This window comes from Panthera leo, chromosome A1 (assembly GCF_018350215.1).
Source record: "Panthera leo isolate Ple1 chromosome A1, P.leo_Ple1_pat1.1, whole genome shotgun sequence".
Taxonomy (NCBI): Eukaryota; Metazoa; Chordata; class Mammalia; order Carnivora; family Felidae; genus Panthera; species Panthera leo.
In genome coordinates, this window is record NC_056679.1 from 76362634 (window position 1) to 76380338 (window position 17705).

At 47.9% G+C, this 17705-nt stretch overlaps 1 long non-coding RNA gene across 1 annotated transcript; it reads left to right on the forward strand.

The window, feature by feature from the left end:
• Positions 1-918: 918 nt before the first annotated feature.
• LOC122199573 lies at positions 919-5738 on the forward strand. Its single transcript, XR_006193568.1, has 3 exons — positions 919-1153; positions 3175-3231; positions 5386-5738. It is a non-coding gene; the product is annotated as an uncharacterized LOC122199573 (long non-coding RNA).
• The last annotated feature ends 11967 nt before the right edge of the window (positions 5739-17705 follow it).

The window sequence follows — 17705 nt, forward strand, 5'->3', positions numbered from 1 at the left end:
AACAGGCACAGCGTGCATTCACCTTTGTCCCCTAGCACCGCAGCCACAAACGGGTCCATGTGCCTGTAAAGTACTGATCACTAAAGTAATTTCATAATAGGGGAAATGTTGAACCCAACCCTGTCTCTAACCCTAGCTAATCCAAACCCCACCATACTAGTACCTCATTGGGAACTCAGGAAGAAGAGAGGAAGGGAGGGAGGAAGGAAAAAGGGGGGGGGGGATGTAGCCAAAGCATCTTTCTATGCCTTTTAAAACCTACCCATGTGAAATGACCACTAGAGTTTACTTAGAAGCTTGTGTGATAATGTCCCCTCCCCACCCCCACCCCCCCACCGCCGGGGTATTAAGGTCTATTTTGCAAATATTTATGGAACACCCATCTGTGCCAATTACTATGCCAAGTACGTGGTAGGCCCTGGTCTCATGGACCAACAGACATTGATCAATGGTCACACATGCTTATAAGCTATAATAATTGCCACAAATAAAAAAATATGGGGGCGCCTGGGTGGCTCAGTAGGTTGAACGTCAGACTTCTGCTCAGGTCATGATCTCACGTCTTGTGGGTTCAAACCCCGCATCCGGGTCTGTGCTGACAGCTCAGAGCCTGGAGCCTGCTTTGGATTCTGTGTCTCCCTCCCTCTCGGCCCCTCCCCTGCTCGTGCTCTCTCTCTCTCTCTCTCTCTCAAAAATAAATAAACATTAAAAAAATTGTTTTAAATATGCATAAGAGGAGGCTGTGGCCTGGACTGGGAGCATGTTGATGGGCCTAACATGAAGGATGAAAGGAGTTTGCCATGAGGCAAGGCTGGGGTGGCCGCATTCAGAGCAGGGAGGATATTGTGTCACAAAGCTTCAGAGTCACCCCTGGGCCTGAATGTGGACCCGGAGGTCAGTGTGCCTGGAGAACAAAGATGAAGGGGCCTGAGAAGAAAGCAGGGGCAGATGACCGTGGGCCTGCCTGGCCACCTCAGGGGCAAAGGGAAACCACAGAGGGCTTTGCACGTGAGGGTGACGCCATGAGATGAGTATCTTGAACATGTCCAGCCACTGGGTAAAGACGCAAAGAAGGCAAATGGGTGCAGCGAAACCATTTCAGGCATCCAGGCAACAGAGGGGGACCGCTTGTGGGGAGAAGAGAAGAAAATAGGTAATTCCTGGAAGTCAAAACCAATAGGACTTGGGGAAGAGTTGGAGGCAGGGAAGTTAGCGGGCAGACAGGCTGAGACTTCTGGTCCGAAAGATGGACAAGTCCTTAGTTCATTTACTGAGATAAGGGGTCCTTGGAGACCCTCCCCGAGTCGTTTGGGACGTGTTGAGTCTCAGGGTGTTTCTAGACACCCACGTGGGGTTTGGGTGCCTCTCATAATTACTTGCAGGAACGCAGAGGAACCAAATCCGCCGTTCAGGCCTCGGCAGGTTGAGTCTCAAACCAGGAAAGGTTTGGGAGGAGATTGGAGGAGGAGAAAGGTGCCTTTCTTCCGGCCTCGCGCTTGAGCGAAAGCCCGCGTTAGCCTTCTTTGTCTTCTTTGAAAATCATGTCTCTGTGGGAAGTACTACAAACAAGTAACTGCCAAGGCCAGTCGCTGTGAAGATGCAAAGGGTAGAAGCTTCGGAGGTGGGAAAAGCCAAAAATTCACTCGATCCGCCAGCCAGCCACCTATCACGCACCCCACCATCACACCTACGTGTGCGATGGCACCCTCGCATCTTGATACTCTATCACACGGTATTATTCAATTTCACTTCTTCCGGTTCTTAGGTATGTCCCCTCTCCTTACCTAAATATACGTTTTTGAGGGTCAAATCCTTCTTTTTAATCCTTACTCCTCACAAGACCTAGAAAAATGCTCTACTTAAGAGTCTCTCAATAAAGAGCTGTGGAGAGAGTTGATATAGGGACAGCGACATTAGCTAAACACCCGGCGAGAACGGGCGTTGCGGCGATCTTCCGTGAGCTGTCAGGGTGCGGTCATCAGCGGGTCTGCGCGTGGCCTTTATGGCTCTGCAGGGGGAAGTGTTCACGCACTGAGACGCTCATCCCTCCGTCCGACAGGCACTGTACCACCGCCATAGGCAGGACAGAGAAGGGGAAAGATGCTTTCTCCCAGGAGTGACCCATGACAGGACCTGCTGGGGGGGGGGGGGGGGCCGGCTTGGCCTGGAGAATCTCTCCAAACTACACAGAAGCCACAGCTTCTGCTGACCCCAAAGCAAGAAGAAGGCATCGTTCATCTTTCAAACACCCTCGCTGTTGCTCTGCTTTGCGAAGACCCGGCTCCCTGCCTTGCTGAATGTCAGTATGAGAGATACTTAAACTATGCAGAATGATGGTTTGGGAGGAGAGGCAGCATAAAAGGTGAAATGGACAGGAAGATTCTTGTCCAAAATTGTTGTGAAACCAAGAAGAGGCATGTGCCCCTCCCTGACTCCTGAGAGACCTGAGATCCTCTACACGGCCGTTTCGTCATCCTTCTGTGACTAACTCTCTGTCTGGCAACACAACGCCCTCACCGCCACCAGACCTGGTGCGAAGATTCAGACACCCCCCCCCCCACTGTGGGGCAGACGTGGGTTCAAGGGGGCTGGGGAGGGTTCCCACAGCAGCCGCAGGGGGAACATCTCTCCTGGATACTTGGGGGACTCCTCCGTGCAGACCACACACCGATCCGCAGTGTGCCCTCCCACCCAGACGGCAGAGCCGGTCCTGGCTTAGGACCCCCTGGCCATAGACCTTGAACACGGGAGTGATTTCCTCCCTGCTCGGTCTCCTCGGCTGTTCCACAGAGCTGGAAGTTTCGCCCAACGCCAGAGGGCTGCGAGGAGAAATAATACAAGGCTATAAAATCCTTCCGAGTATAAGAGCATTTTGTAGTGTATAATAATTTCCATGGTCATTAGCATTATTTCAAAGTTGCGTAGGAAGCAGTGGTCTACCAAAATTTCTGAACTGGGGATAATTAAAGAATAATGAGAGTCTTGCCCCGGGCACCTGGGCATCTGCGTTGGACGCACACTGAGCTAGGTGCCCCTGAAGGTGCTGGTTTACTTTGGAGAAAGACAGACTTGTTTTTCAAGGTGTGATGGTTTGTGGCAATAGACGGCAGAAGTGAGTTCCGCAGTGACGGGGCAACTATTCATCCTTCATCAGCTTGACACTTTGTCTTTCAGGCTGGATGGTTGTTAAAATGAGAGTCCACGCTGGTCCAGGAATGTGGAATTCTTCTCGTATGTGTATTGTTATTTTTATACTTTTGATTATTTTCTTAATCTACTTTCCAGGCTTCCTTATTTTATCAGCTGAAAAGCTGGAAAATATCCTTGTGACTAAATACTTTGCTGTTTATTATTTTACTTATTTTTTTTAGCCAAACCCTATGATAACATTTTAATTTGATAATGTTCCATTAAACACATTACTAGGAGATGGAAAAATATAACAATTAAGGAATGTTTTAGCAATGTTTAGTAAAATGCATCCTCGCGCATAAAAAAAAATCATGTTTAAGTGCATATAAAAATGCATTCCCGGGGCGCCTGGGTGGCGCAGTCGGTTAAGCGTCCGACTTCAGCCAGGTCACAATCTCGCTGTCTGTGAGTTCGAGCCCCGCGTCGGGCTCTGGGCTGATGGCTCGGAGCCTGGAGCCTGTTTCCGATTCTGTGTCTCCCTCTCTCTCTGCCCCTCCCCCGTTCTTGCTCTGTCTCTCTCTGTCCCAAAAATAAATAAAAAACGTTGAAAAAAAAAATGCATTCCCTAGCATAAAGACATCCTTTTTGAGCTTTAGGATCTGTGACAAATGATTTATAGTAACAAGCTATAGGTACAAGTACACACACATTTTGATTATAACAGTGTTAGAACCAGCAAATCATTGGCCTTGCCTTCATTGACTCCATCAAATGCGTAGTGGAAATTATGTTACTATGTTACAGTGATGTCATCACGAGGAACTAAGAAGCACAAAGGTATCCCATAAATGCTGCAGAAAAATAAGCATTCAGGTAGATCTTGAGTTTAAACACAGTTTGTCCAGAAGTCAAGCTAACGTACAGGCCATTTCAGATATAACTTTTAGGATATAGCTAATAAGCAGACTGAGTCTCATTAAGTATTAAGATATAATAAATGTTCTCCCAAGAAAGGGAATAATCGTGTTAGAATTTAGGCTCATATCTTCTCGACGGCAAAGATTTCAATAAAGAAAAGAGGGAAATTCAAAAAGGTTATTTGCAAGTGATGTTCACCCATGTAAGGAAATCTTATTAGGAAGATAATCACGTGAAGGAATCTCGAACAAGAATCCGTATTTTTGGACTTTACTAAAGTCAGTGGTATTTCTGTTGTAAATCTGTATTTCCTTCTACACGTTTTTCTACTACTCAAGTTTTACATTCAATTTTTAGAAAGTAGTTATGGAAGCAATCAACATCTGTGGTGGTATCTGAAAATAAATATCGAGCAGAAAGCCAAAAAAACAATAAGATTAAGTAATATTTACATAATGGGCCTAAATTAACCACATGCACAAATGTCTTAAATTAAAGTAGCAAAAACTTGAAACTAGTTGTTGGGATGCTTTAGAAAAGCTTAACATTCCTTTACCCCAGATATTTTTTTTCCTAAACAAGTTTGTTTAAAATAATTAGAAAAGGAAACAAATCCTTATGAGCCATATATACGAGTACAGACATGCACACACACACACACACACACACACACACACACATTTTAAAAATTTAGCCTCAATTTATTTCTCATGTGGTAGTGTGCAATCATTATCCTGCATTATAAAAATTTATTGTGAGCAGAGCTTAAATACATTTTGTTTAATATAATACCAACTGTTATAAAAGTTTCACTTTGCGTTGGGTATGGCCTTGCTTCCTTGCCTTGTTCAGACTAGTAACATACACAATACTGGAAAAGGCACAACTGTGGAGACAGTAAACAGATCAGGTGATTTCAGGGGTTAGGGGAGAAGAAGGGATGACCAGACAGAGCATAGAAGATGTGTAGGAAAATGAAAATGTTGTGTATGATTCCACAGTTATCAGGTACCTGCCATTGCACATCTGTCCAAACCCCTAGAATGCACATCACCAAGAGTGACCCTCAGGTGAAGTCTGGATGATGAGGGCACCTCGATGTGTTTTCCTCGGTTGTAACAAATGCACCCTTTGTTGGGGATGTTTGGAATGAGGGGCCTAGGCTAGGTGTGTGGGAGTGCAGGACGTTTACGGGGAATCTCTACCTCGGCTCAATTTTGCTGGGAACCCGAAACCACAAACTAAAGTCTGGTCAAAAATTGAGCAATTACAAGTGTATGTAAGTTAAAATCTCTACATATCCGACCTCTAAATCTATATTTCTTTTTTATTAAGGACACAAGTACAAATAACCGTCTAACCGAGAACAGCTGATAATGTTTTTCCTCACGTCTTTTTCCCTACTGAACATTTCAAAAAACTTTTCTTTCTGACGTCAAATATCTCGAAATACTGAATTTTCTGAGCCCTGTGTTCCTGTTGACCGAACTCCCCTTCTTGGTGGGCTTATGTTTGCCGTGGAAGGATTCACCCCCTTTGCACTCGATACGCAAGCTTCTTGGGAAGCTGCTTTCTTCTCTCACTTCCTCCCGGCTGATCCTATGCAGGGTCAGCTTGCATTTCCAAAGGGGAGTCAAGCAAAGAGAAAGAAGGATGTACCACGCACCTGTCACGTGCTGGGCACTCACTGAGAGCGTGTGTCGAATGAACGAACAAATAAATGAACGAATGAACTGGTCTCTTATCGTGTGAACTTGGTTCACATCCAGTCCTGCACTTCTCAGTTAATCTCTCATGCTGAACTAATCTTGGGCAAGAGTATGAAACAAGCAGCATGAGTAGCATGTTCCACAAACCTCTTCCTTCCCAATGTTCAAGGCCACAGGCGCTGCCTTTCTGCTGCTACTCCAGGTCACAACCATGCTGTGTCAGTCAGTGTCCTAGGGCTGCAGTGCCACAAACGGGGTGGCTTAAAACAACAGAGATTTAGGGGCGCCTGGGTGGCTCAGTCGGTTGAGCGTCCGACTTCGGCTCAGGTCGTGATCTCACGGTCCGTGAGTTCGAGCCCCGCGTCAGGCTCTGTGCTGACAGCTCGGAGCCCGGAGCCTGTTTCGGATTCTGTGTCTCCCTCTCTCTCTGACCCTCCCCCGTTCATGCTCTGTCTCTCTCTGTCTCAAAAATAAATAAACATTAAAAAAAAAAAAACATTAAAAACAAAAACAAAAAAAAAAAAAAACCAGAGATTTAGTGCCTGGCTGTTCTGAAGGCCAAAGCCAAAACTCAAGGTGTCTGCGCAGCCACGGTCCCTCTGGACTCTGGGTGGAACCCTTCCTTGCCCCTTCCAGCTTCCGAGGTTGCTGGCCATCCTCAGTGCTCCTTGGCTGCCAGCTGCACCGCCTCATCTCTGCCTCCATTGTCACGTGTCACCCTCGCTGTGTGTCCTTGTCTTCACCTGACGTTTTGTCTTTTTATTAGGACAACGGTCATACTGGATGAAGGTCCACTCCGATGACCTCTTCTTGACACGTTTATACCTGCAAAGATCCTATTTCCAAATAAGGCCACCCATCCACACGTACCGGGGGGTAGGGCTCGGGCGTACCTTACTGGAAGTGCCCGTGCCTCAAAATGCTTCCTAAAAAATCACGATGACCACTACGACGGTGGCAGCTGTGCGGACCAACAGAATGAGAACAAACAGCCACGCCCTGGTGATGATTTGGAACAGCTTAATGTCTCCTTATTCCAGAAGTGCTCATTCCGAACAAGTGTGTCGCAAACAATGGGAAAACCGTACACATCTCTACATCTTGATTTTACCAAAGGTAACAACCACATCTTACGTAAGCCTCCAATTCCCTAGCGTTAGCCGCCGGTTGCAGAGGAAGTGATCTCACGTTCAATCAGGCTGAAATTTGGGGAAATTGGTGTTTTTGTCCAGTGATGTGAAACCTAGTGGTAAAATGCTCCGTCTTGCACTAGGAGGCTGGAAAAGGGTCTAGGCCACACGCTCGGCGATCTGCATGGTACGCGTCGGAGGCCATCGTCAGATCTGCCCGTAAGCGAGATCCGTTTTTGCAGATCTCACTGGCTGCTCGCCTCCGAGCAGAGCAAAACTCCAGTGTCTCTCTCACTGGGCTCACCAGCTCCAAGTTCCTCAGCAAGCTTAGGGGAGGAGGTAAGACGGCTTTGGGTAGGCTCATTCCAGAGGCTTGGGGTAAATGCCTTACGTAGCTCCCATGAAGACAGACGTTCATCGTTTACAGTGTTCGATGGCATAGTTTCTATAAACTGACAACACAGAGAGAAGTAAGACGATGTGTCCGAACCCACCCACGTCTCTGCTGCATCCGACAGTCACAGAGACCTTGTGGATCCCTGTCCCGAGTGACCTCGTCTTAGCTTTTCTGGAGTGCACTGTACACGGAAACTTTCCACATTAGCTGGCTTTTCATCCCCGATGAACAGGGAAATCTAGGAAGAAAACATTTTCTGTTGCTTTAAGAAAATCCTAAACAAACTTAGCATGGCTTTAAAAAGGTATGAGCGTCTACAAGATTGAGAGCCGCATAATGACCTGTAATGAAGTGCCCTTCACCCCCATCTCACTCCAGCCCCGTGAGAGTCAGGAGAAGGGGTCCGCTGGCAGTTGCTGAGTGAGGAATCCCCACCAGGTTTGCTCGAAGGCTCTGGAGTAGCAAGCTCTTGCTTAGGTGAAATCGGGGGCGGGGGGCGGGGATCCGGGGAATCAGGGGAGTAGATCGCACATGACTATTTCTAAGTTGAAATCACCGCTTTTGAAGGCGCTGACCATAAACACCAGTGGGTTTTAAAATTTTCGTTTTATTTTGTTTTGTTTTTACCTGTTTCCTCTGCGCAAGGGGAGCACAGGCCGATTAGTGTACGAGACAGTAATGTCCTTGCACCAATTTAATTCATTCACTCATTTATTCCCTTGATGCGCATTTAAGGACTGACACACAACGGGCTCCAAAGCTCCAGGCAGGGAGGAGGCGACGGGAACGTGTGCTTCTCAGGGGACACCTCCAGACGTTCCCCCACATCTCACGACCACAGCCACGTCGTGTGGCCATCCCCAGATGCAGGGAAGGGCAGGAGAGACAGCTGTTGGCTGCAGCTCCTACGGTCGAGGCGGGAAGCAGATGTCGGTGGTCAGGGAACAGAGCCTGGGACAGAGCGCTTCGAAAGGGCAGGTGCCTGAAATAGACCCGGAAGACACGAAGGAAGCAACTGACTGAAGATGGAGAGGAAGAGAGTTCTAGGCAGCAGTCAAAGCAAGGATGCAGCCCTGGCCTGGGACTGAGCTTGGCCAGATCAAGGAACGTGGTGCAGCTGGAGCTCGGTGACTGAGGGGAGAGCCGAAGGCGCCGAGGTTCGGCAGGTGGTCAGAGGCAGATCAGGGAAGGGCTTGCGGGGAGTTTTGGATTTTGTTTTTCTCAGTAGAATGGGTGACAGGTGGCAGATTTTAAGGACGGGGTAAACTTATCCTCTCTGCATCTGCAGAGGTCATTCTGGGAAGCTGCTGAGTGGGTCGGATTGTCAGGGAGCAAGACAGAGGAGGAGCGAGCGATTAGAGGTCTCTCTCAGGAGGCTGGCAGGAGATGGTAATTCCACGGGCTAGAATAGTAGGGGGAAGGTGCGGAGAGGTAGACGGATTGGGGACTTAATTTAGGGGCAAATCACAGAACTTACTAGTGTGGTGGAGTGTGTAATTTATCATCCAAACAACGATAATTTTGAGAGGGAAAGATTAGCACACCTAAGTGAGTGTCCCAGGCAAACCGGGACACAGGGCAGAGGTGGGGAATAGAGGACCAGCCCCTGATGGGGGCGGGACAATGGCACAGGTGACACGGAGCGGGCATTGGGCCAGGCTGTGAGCGTCTGAGCTAGGCTGAGTTTGAGGCAGCCATTTGTCAGTCAGGATTCTCCAGAGAACAGAGCAGAAGGAGGGAAATGGATACCTGAACGGATGGATAGATACATAGAGAGGTACATTTATTTTAAGGAATTAAATCCATAGGGCAGGTTAGTGGGCTGACAATCCAGGCAGGATTTCTGTGGTACTGTCTGGAACAGAATCCTTTCCTCTGTGGGAATCTTCAGTTTTTGCTCTCAAGCCCTTCTACTGATTGGATGAGGCCCACCCACAGTATTGAAGGGAATTGGTTTCACTTAAAGTCACCTGATTTGTAGGTGTTCACCACAACCCCAAAATCCTTTACAGACACATCTATGTAAGTGTTCGATCAAATAACCAGGTACCTTGGGGCGCCTGGATGGCTCAGTTGGTTAAGCGACCGACTTCAGCTCAGGTCATGATCCTGAGTTTGTGAGTTCGAGCCCCGTGTCGGGCTCTGTGCTGACCGCTCAGAGCCTAGAGCCTGCTTCAGATTCTGTGTCTCCCCCTCTCTCTACCCCTCCCCTGCTCATGCTCTGTGTCTCTCTGTCTCCCAATAATAAATAAACGTTAGAAAAAAATTTTAAATAACCAGGTACTTTGACATATAAGGCTGTCCCTCAAGTAGTGAGGTCAGTAGGAGAGGTGGATATGCCAATGAGGAGCTAGGTCACAGACAGAGCCTCGGTGAAGATACCCAACCTCTTCTAAAGCCAGGGAAGAGCATGAGACCCTCGAGAGGCAGGGAGTATGAAAAGAGAAAAGCTTATATGATTACATCCCCCACATTCGATGTTCAAGGCAAGAATCATGAACCAGCAGATTAAACGAAACGAAGACTAAAGCAGAAGGAAAACCAGGAGAGTAGGATTTCATGAAACCAAAGGTAGAAATGGTTTAGAGAAGAAGGTGGTGCACCACCTTGTTAAATGGCACTGAGAGGTTAGTCCAAGTTGGGAAATGGCACCAACCATTGACTTAGCAACCCGGAGGACAGAGAGGGAGGAGTTTGTCTGGAGGGAAACAAAGAAGGACTCAGTTATGGGAAGGGAAAAAATACTGGCATCCGTGCCCAGACTCTGAACGAAGTGGGATCTAGAAACAATAGAAACCCAGAGGGATTTTCATGACACGTAACTGATCACACACCTCAGCCCCTGGACAGTGGGGACCCCGGGAGGTACGCTCGCTGTGGACAGATTGGAGTTTTGATTGAATCGCTGTGGTGACCGGGTTAGTATGGACTATGGGGGCGGCAGGCTGGGGGAGGGCCAGCTGAGTTGGGCCTCGATGGCCCGAAGGGGCAGGGGGATACAAACCTGTTTTGCAGAGCTAAAATGATTATGTGCCTGCTTGAGTTCAGGCAAGGGAAAGAAGAGTGATGGCAATGAGTGATGCCCCTCCAGGAGCTGGGGAGCACAAAACAGAGCCAGCTTTGTTCCTTCGCTTTGCCTCTCTGCCGGGTTGGGGCGGAAGGCTGAAGTGAGTCTGGGCCCTCTTGAATTTGCAGCACCGGTGGGGCGATTAGATGAAGACGTTTCCAGCAGTTTGTATGGAAATCTGAAGGTCTGGAGAAAGACGTCTCAGCTCAAGTCACGTGCCTGAACAGGACATGTGGTGCCAGCGTGGCCAATGGCTAGTCCAGAATGGTGAGAACACAGCCCTGGCTATTTCTAGGCGGTTCGAAGTCTCACGGGGAGGTTCAGTTTTGCTCCGTAATGGGAAAGGTACCCGTAGGGGAAAGTGATTTCGAATAAGACAACAGCTCACATTTCTCACTCTTTTCGTCCCCCAAAGCTAGCCAATGTGTGAAGGAAGCATCTTTATGATGGTCCTTTTTTATTTCTGGCCGTGAGTCTTGAGTTACTAGTGACCGGCAGCCGTTTCTGGAGCAATGTCAAAGCCAAAAGTGTTAGCGGCCGACTGTAATGGGTAGAGTGTTGCTAAGACTCATCTATTAGGCAAAGGACAGTGGATCATCGAGTGACGCACTCATTTCGTATTGCCAAACTAAGAACAGCTGGAGAGTTGAAAGACAAACTCAGAGATTTATCAGACGGGGTGCTGTTCACTAGCCTCCACACGGGGGAAAAAAATGATTTTTGTTAAACTGGCCGGTAGCACTTATGCCTTGGTTCTCACCAACGTGCATCCCCTCCGCTGCCTGTACAAGCCCGCTGAGGAAGCTATATGTGTCCAAGCACGGGGACGCTTTCTTGGCGTGGATCCCAGGACCTTCCTGCACCACGTGCCTGGTGGGAAGGTTGGGGAGTGGCTTCATTTACACGTTGGGAGGAGTGATGTGTATGAAAGGGATGAAATCATTTCTTCACTTGAGCCGTGGGTGAATGCATCCGACAGCCCTTGATGTCTGTCACTTCCGTCTCTGGAAGGTAGCTGTGGATTTGGGTAAACACAACGCAGTTGGGTGATGAAGGGCGGGTGACCCTGAGGGTACCCCACTTGCCGGCCCCGACTGTGGGGCGAGGTCCTAAAGTGTCAGGCAATGGAAAAAAGGCAGGTGACACATTACAGATAGCGCGTAGGAGTGAGTCCCCTGATGACGCCAAGGTGAAAAGTCGAAATCCGGGGAGAAAACCATAGCTGCCTGCTTTGAAAACAATTTCAGGTGGAAACGGCCACACAGAGGAAAGACACTATTACAAAAACATGTGGAGCTTCTGCAACTATAATAAGCTGTCTTGTACGTTAAAAAAATAAAAACTCCAGGAAGTTACCAAAAAGAACGAAACACATGCGGATAGAGCCACTACTCAGAATCCACAAGAGCCAACACTCGCTGCTTTTGATATTTTTTAAGGAACTAACCGAACGTTTCGATAATGTGACCTCTCCCTTCCCTTGTGCATCCCCAGTCGGATTCACAGCCTCCGCAGAGATGATCGGTTCGGGAATTTGATGTGTGCACTTCCCGCCCGTGTTACACACGCGCACGCACACGTACGTGTACGACTTGGATGGTGTTGCTTTCCTCAGCGTACATATATAATATTGTACTGGGCTATGTGATCCCACACCTTGCTGATTTGGGTTCAATAGTATGGGTTTGATATCTCGTCGCAGTGACACACAACCGTCTTATTTCAATTGTTCTGCACCCGTTTCAACCGCGTTACACGAAAGTACCAACTCTGGTTCCGTCGTTTGAACTGTTGTCCATTCCTTTTCATTCCCTTATGTGAATACATTAAAGGTTTTTTCATCCATCCCCAGGGCTGTGGTGAGTACCTTTGTTCGTGTCTCCTTCTGAACGTAAGCCTGAATGTGTATACTCCGCAGAGTAGAATATTGTCTCTGAAACTTTAACAGCAATTACCAGTTTGCTCTCTAAAATGATTGGATCCATCCGTCTTCCCAACAAAATGCATCAGTATTTTGGGGGGCTCTGTACTCTTTGGAAATTCAAAGGGGTATCCGCTAAATAATAGGTATCGATTAAGCTCCTACTCCAGTTAGTTTACTCAAAGAAAAGTAAACCACGGTGCCCCTTTTCCTGGACCTCAAAATATACATGGGTGGAGTGGATATAAACACACAGAAAAGCATCCTGATAAAAAGCAGAGGACAGGTACAGATGGGGAGGATTCCCCAGGTGGCCGTTGTCCTCAGGCAAGGCAGACAGCAGGTGGCAGGGACCAGCACCGGAGTTGAGTTCTTTCTCACAGGCTCTGAAACACAGCTCTGGAATTTCAAGACGCAAACAGGTGGCCTGGGGGCCATGGGCACCCCATAGACACGTTTTCATTGTTTTTGTTTGCTTTTTTGTCTTTGGCCCGCACAGTTTCATACATATGAGGCAACGTGGAATAATAACTGAGAGCACTCCTATGAAAACTCCTGTTTCTGGGAATTCTGAGCATCGCATTGCCGGCGGCGGTGGGTGGGGGGGGGCCTAGCAGGCTGGGGGGAGCCAGTGACCGCAGCAAATGGTGTGTGCGTGGTCCCATCCACCAGCATCGGGACTCACAGACAGGACGTTGCACAGGCGGTCACAGCCCTCCCCATTGATCCTTTAGTCAGTGCCGGGGGCCCTTTCTGACCCGCCAGCAGAAGGATACAGTACAGATGTTATCTGGTCCCAGGCTACACAAAAGAAATACCCCACTGGATGCCTACCACTGGCAGATTTAGTTCCCAAACTGTCAAATGTCACTCAGCCCGCACCTGGCTCCTCGTTCCATCTCTGCGACCCCCTCTGCTACCGCTCTCTTGGCCTAAGCTCTGTTTATGCCTTCCCTTGTCATTCCAATTTGATGCATGATTCCCCTTCTCTCGTCTGTGACCTCAGCTCTCCTCCAGCCTCTGGCTTTCATTTCTTTCCTCCGACTCTTTGATAAAATAAACAACCTTCCCGTCAACACCCGTCCCGGGCCGGCCCCCCCGGGACCCAGGCTCCCATCAACAAGGCCTCAGGCAGGAGGCCGAACCCACTTTGCCGCCCAAGTTTAATGTGTATGACTTTATTCCTCCTTAATTAACTTACTTATTTAGTATTCTTGTCTATTTGCAGTCATGTTCTGGAATAAATATTCAGAAGAAACGCGCAAATGCGGTAAAACAATCAAAAACAGAAAAAATAGTGTGAAAGTGAACTAACGAAGAGGGTAGGGAATGATTGTGCCACGACACTAAGGCTGACCCGCGTGTATCCCAATGTCACTTTTAACAGTTGTGAGCTTCGTGGAAACAGTGGCAAAGACAAACAAACAACAACAAAATATAGCTACGAATTAATGCGGGTCATGTGCCTTAACTAGCAAACAAAAGAAGCGTATTTGTCCATTTGGAGAAATGAGTTTTCCTGCACAAGAAAAACTGAAAGACTTCAGGAAGAAATAGTTTTTTACAACCACGAACCTCTTCTCTGAATATTAAAGATAAATAAAGCAGACCCTTCACTCTAAGGGCCATTTCAGCCCTACAAGAACGGAGCGTTTGGAGGAAATAAAAAGATGCCTTCCCCTTTACAGCCTGAAACTGTCGTCCGGCGTGGTGACCATCAGCGAGGCTGGAATGTTCCATCCATGGGAATGAACGCTAATCCTGACCCCTTCTGTGGGCTTTGGCATGATCTAATTTCACTGAATGCTACTATAACTTGCTAACTTTAATTACCACTTAGCACCTGAAAATTGATACTTTGAAGGCCAGGAGAGCTTCCAAGCTTTCCTCTGAAGTGACACTCTTTTTCTTGACAGGTCCATTGTGTGAAATAGACTCATCATTTCATGACTCCTGGACATCAGATTGCTGGGAGCCCAAGCTCATCCCCTCTCAGCATGTTCCGGCCTGACAGTTCCCTCACAATGGTTTTGAAATTCCATTATCGCCGGTGACCCCTCTGACCCGCCCTTTGCTGGGCTGACATCTCCCCTCTGCGGGTGTGGGGGCTACCTTAAACCTTTCCCTTTTGGGGCCTTTCAATCTGTTCTTTTAGAAGCCAAACAAGCGTTGGGAGCCAACGAGTGAGATACGGAGAACATCTTCTTTTAACTTTCTCTAAATTATCCGAGAAGACAGGCCAGCCACCTGGGTCGACGATTCAGCAGGAAGATACAGGTTACAGTCAAAGCGTTTTCCTCCACCCAGGAACCTGTCAGAACTGGATCACGAGAGAAAATGCCAGAGTCTTAGTGGCCTCGGGCACAGGCCAACTTGCCAGCATGAACATGGGGCTTCGTTTGCCGGGCCCCAATTTTTCCATCTGGGCCCGCAGCCTTGGCTGGTAACATCAGCAGAAGCATCGGCCGTGTGGGGAGGCCCCTGGGAGTCCCGGGTGATGACGCAGCTTTTCATTGGTACTCTGCTCTAGCCAGCCTGTCAGGGGACATGGGGGGGCCACCCGTCAGCCACCTCAGAAAGGGTGACACAGCCAGATCTGTGAAAAGGGACAGCAGCTAAGTTAACATAAACGAATCAGATCAGGGACAGGGAAGCAGGCAGAGCGGGGGCTCTGACAAGGGCCGCGGTCCCTCAAATTCCCGCCTCCGGGGACAGGCGGAATGTGCAAGAATATAGGATGGCAAGTTCACATCCAACTTGGCTCTAAAAGTTGCAAAGTCACCATTCCGTGCCCCGATCTTGATCTTAAAGGTGGCTCCCCGCACTTGCCCTGTATGTCTGTTTCTGAAATAATCACGTTGCCTCCTTGATAGTTTGGGATCCAGGACAAAACATATTTGAGACTTAAAAACTATTGATGAATTATTTTTTAAAAATTGCCCCGACAGCTGCTGACATGATTCTCCTCAATCTTCTTTTTTACATGTTGCCTTGGAGACACAATAATATGCAGTTCAAGCTCCCCTTTCTCTGGGAAACCGGGAAAGGACTTTTGTCACTTCTTATCAAGCCCACGACGGTGGATACAAGTAATCCTCTCATCCCATAGAGGAAACACCTATCCCCTGCAGGTGTGTGGGCAGAATTCACAGGTGCTTCTGGAAATCCAGTCTGGGCACAGGGCTTTATCTCTGCAAAGCACGGAGCCCTTCACTGAAATCCACCTGCCGGCCACGGTCCAGACCTTGGCAGCTGCCACGGTTAGGGCATAGCCACAACACGAGATTTTACTGAGGAGGGATCACTTTGATAATAATTACCGATCCCATGTCAGGGCAGAAGCCGGTCCTAGAATAATATACGGAGAAACTCATGTTTCTGACTTGGGGCAAACGGGGCTTTTGAAGCCCAGCATTCAGCTCTCAAGGTGATACCTTCTACAGGCTGCCTGCAGAGACAGAGCCCTGGGGAAGGTAGAGGGATCCGTCCCGTGATGGGCCGCAATGAGCTTAAAGAAGACGCTGGGCACAGGGTGGGCCTTGCACGGATCAAAGCCATGCATGAGTATTCAGGTCTTCATTTTGCCAACAGACTGAAGAATTTAAGGGGCACCTGGGTGGCTCAGTCGATTGAGTGTCCCACTTCAGCTCAGGTCATGATCTTGCAGTTTGTGAGTTCGAGCCCCGCATCAGGTTCCGTGCTTAAGTAAATAAACATTAAAGAAAATTTTAAAAGAACTGAAGAATTCAAAGGTGGAAAGCAGAAAGTTCAAGAGTAGTAGCGCTTAAGTTTAAGACTGGCGAGCGCTCCGCGTATTTGAGTAAAGGCCAGATTTTCCCTCCAGGTTCTACATACAAACACGGATTTCATGTTTTCCTTCAGAAACCTCCAGCATGCAGAAAATAAGTCTCTGTTTGATTGATTGGCTTTGAGGTTTGTTTTTATTCTTTGGAAGAGGACAGCAGCACGAGCCTCGCTGGGGTTTACTGGGCGGTCAGGTGGGGGTGCGGGATAGGTGGGGGGCAGAGGAGCCCAGACAAGCCGGGGAGACAGAACCGGGGCCCCCAGCTGAATGGGGAAAGGCAGGAACAGCTTGCCAAGTTTTTAGGACGTCAGACTTGCTAGAACATAGGAAATATCTGAACAAAGGGAAAAATCAAGGAAGAATGTTTTCACTTATTATATGACATTTCGTACATAAGCAAAGGTAGAATAGTGCAAGGAGCCCCCAGAGTCATCAGAGTTCACTAATTATCAAGATTTTGTCATATTTGCTTTGTCTGTACTTTTTTTTTTTCTGTGCTCATGTATTTTATACGAAATCCCGAAGAGCACATTGCCGTACTTTTGAGTCTGACAGGCACGCCGATGCCTTATGGGACAACAATGCCATTATGACACCCCACAAAATAAACAACAGCCTCTTTCGTCATCGACTGCCTCCCTTGTCCATAAACCAGTTTCCCCAACTGTCCCCAAAATGTCCTTTTACAGTGGGGTGGTTCAAATCAAGACCCAAACAAGGTCACTGCATTACATTTGGCTGTTAGGACTTGTCATCATGGGGTTTTTCGTTTGTTTGCCTGCTTTCTTCAAATTCTTGACTCGTGTGGAAATCCCATCACTTTGCCTGTAGAAGGTCCCACATTTCGGACGCGTGTTTGCTTCCCGGTGCTGGTTTTTTTATTACAGCTTTGAGCCTGGATGATTATAAGAATTTTAAAACCACGGGCAGAAATAAGGAAATTTCAAGGAGAATGTTGCAGGACAAAACAGAAGTTCTATTTTGTTTTGTGCTTTAGAAATTTTTTTTTAAGTAGTTTTGGGGCACCTGAGTGGCTCAGTCTGTTAAGCATGTGACTCTTGATTTTGGCTCAGGTCATGATCTCATGGTTCGTAGTTTCGAGCCCCGCGTCGGGCTCTGTGGCGACAGCGAGGAACCTGCTTGGGAAACTCTTCCTCTCTCTCCACCCCTCCCCTGCTGACGGTGTCTCTGTCTCTCTCTCTGTCTCTCTCTCTCTCAAAATAAATAAATAAATATTTTTTTAAAAAGTAGTTTTAGTTTCAGAGCAAATTTGAGGGCAAGGTGGAGGGACTTCTACAGCCCGGATAACAGTCCATTAGGAGATGTGTCTTTTGCAAAGGTTTGCTCCCAGTCTGTGCCCTGCCTGTTCACGCTCCTGACACTGTCCTTCACATAGCAGGACTTTTCCATTTTAGTGTCATCCCCCTTGTCAGTTCTTTCTGTTATGAATTGTACCCTTGGTTCTGTATCTAAAACATCCTGGACAAACCCAAGGTCGTCCAGGTTTCCTCCTGTTATCTCTTAGCAGTTCATACTTTTGCATTTTACATTGATGTCTGTGACCCATTCCAAGTCATTTTTTTTTTAAAAAGGCGTAAGGTCTGTGTCTAGATTTGTAGTCGTGCA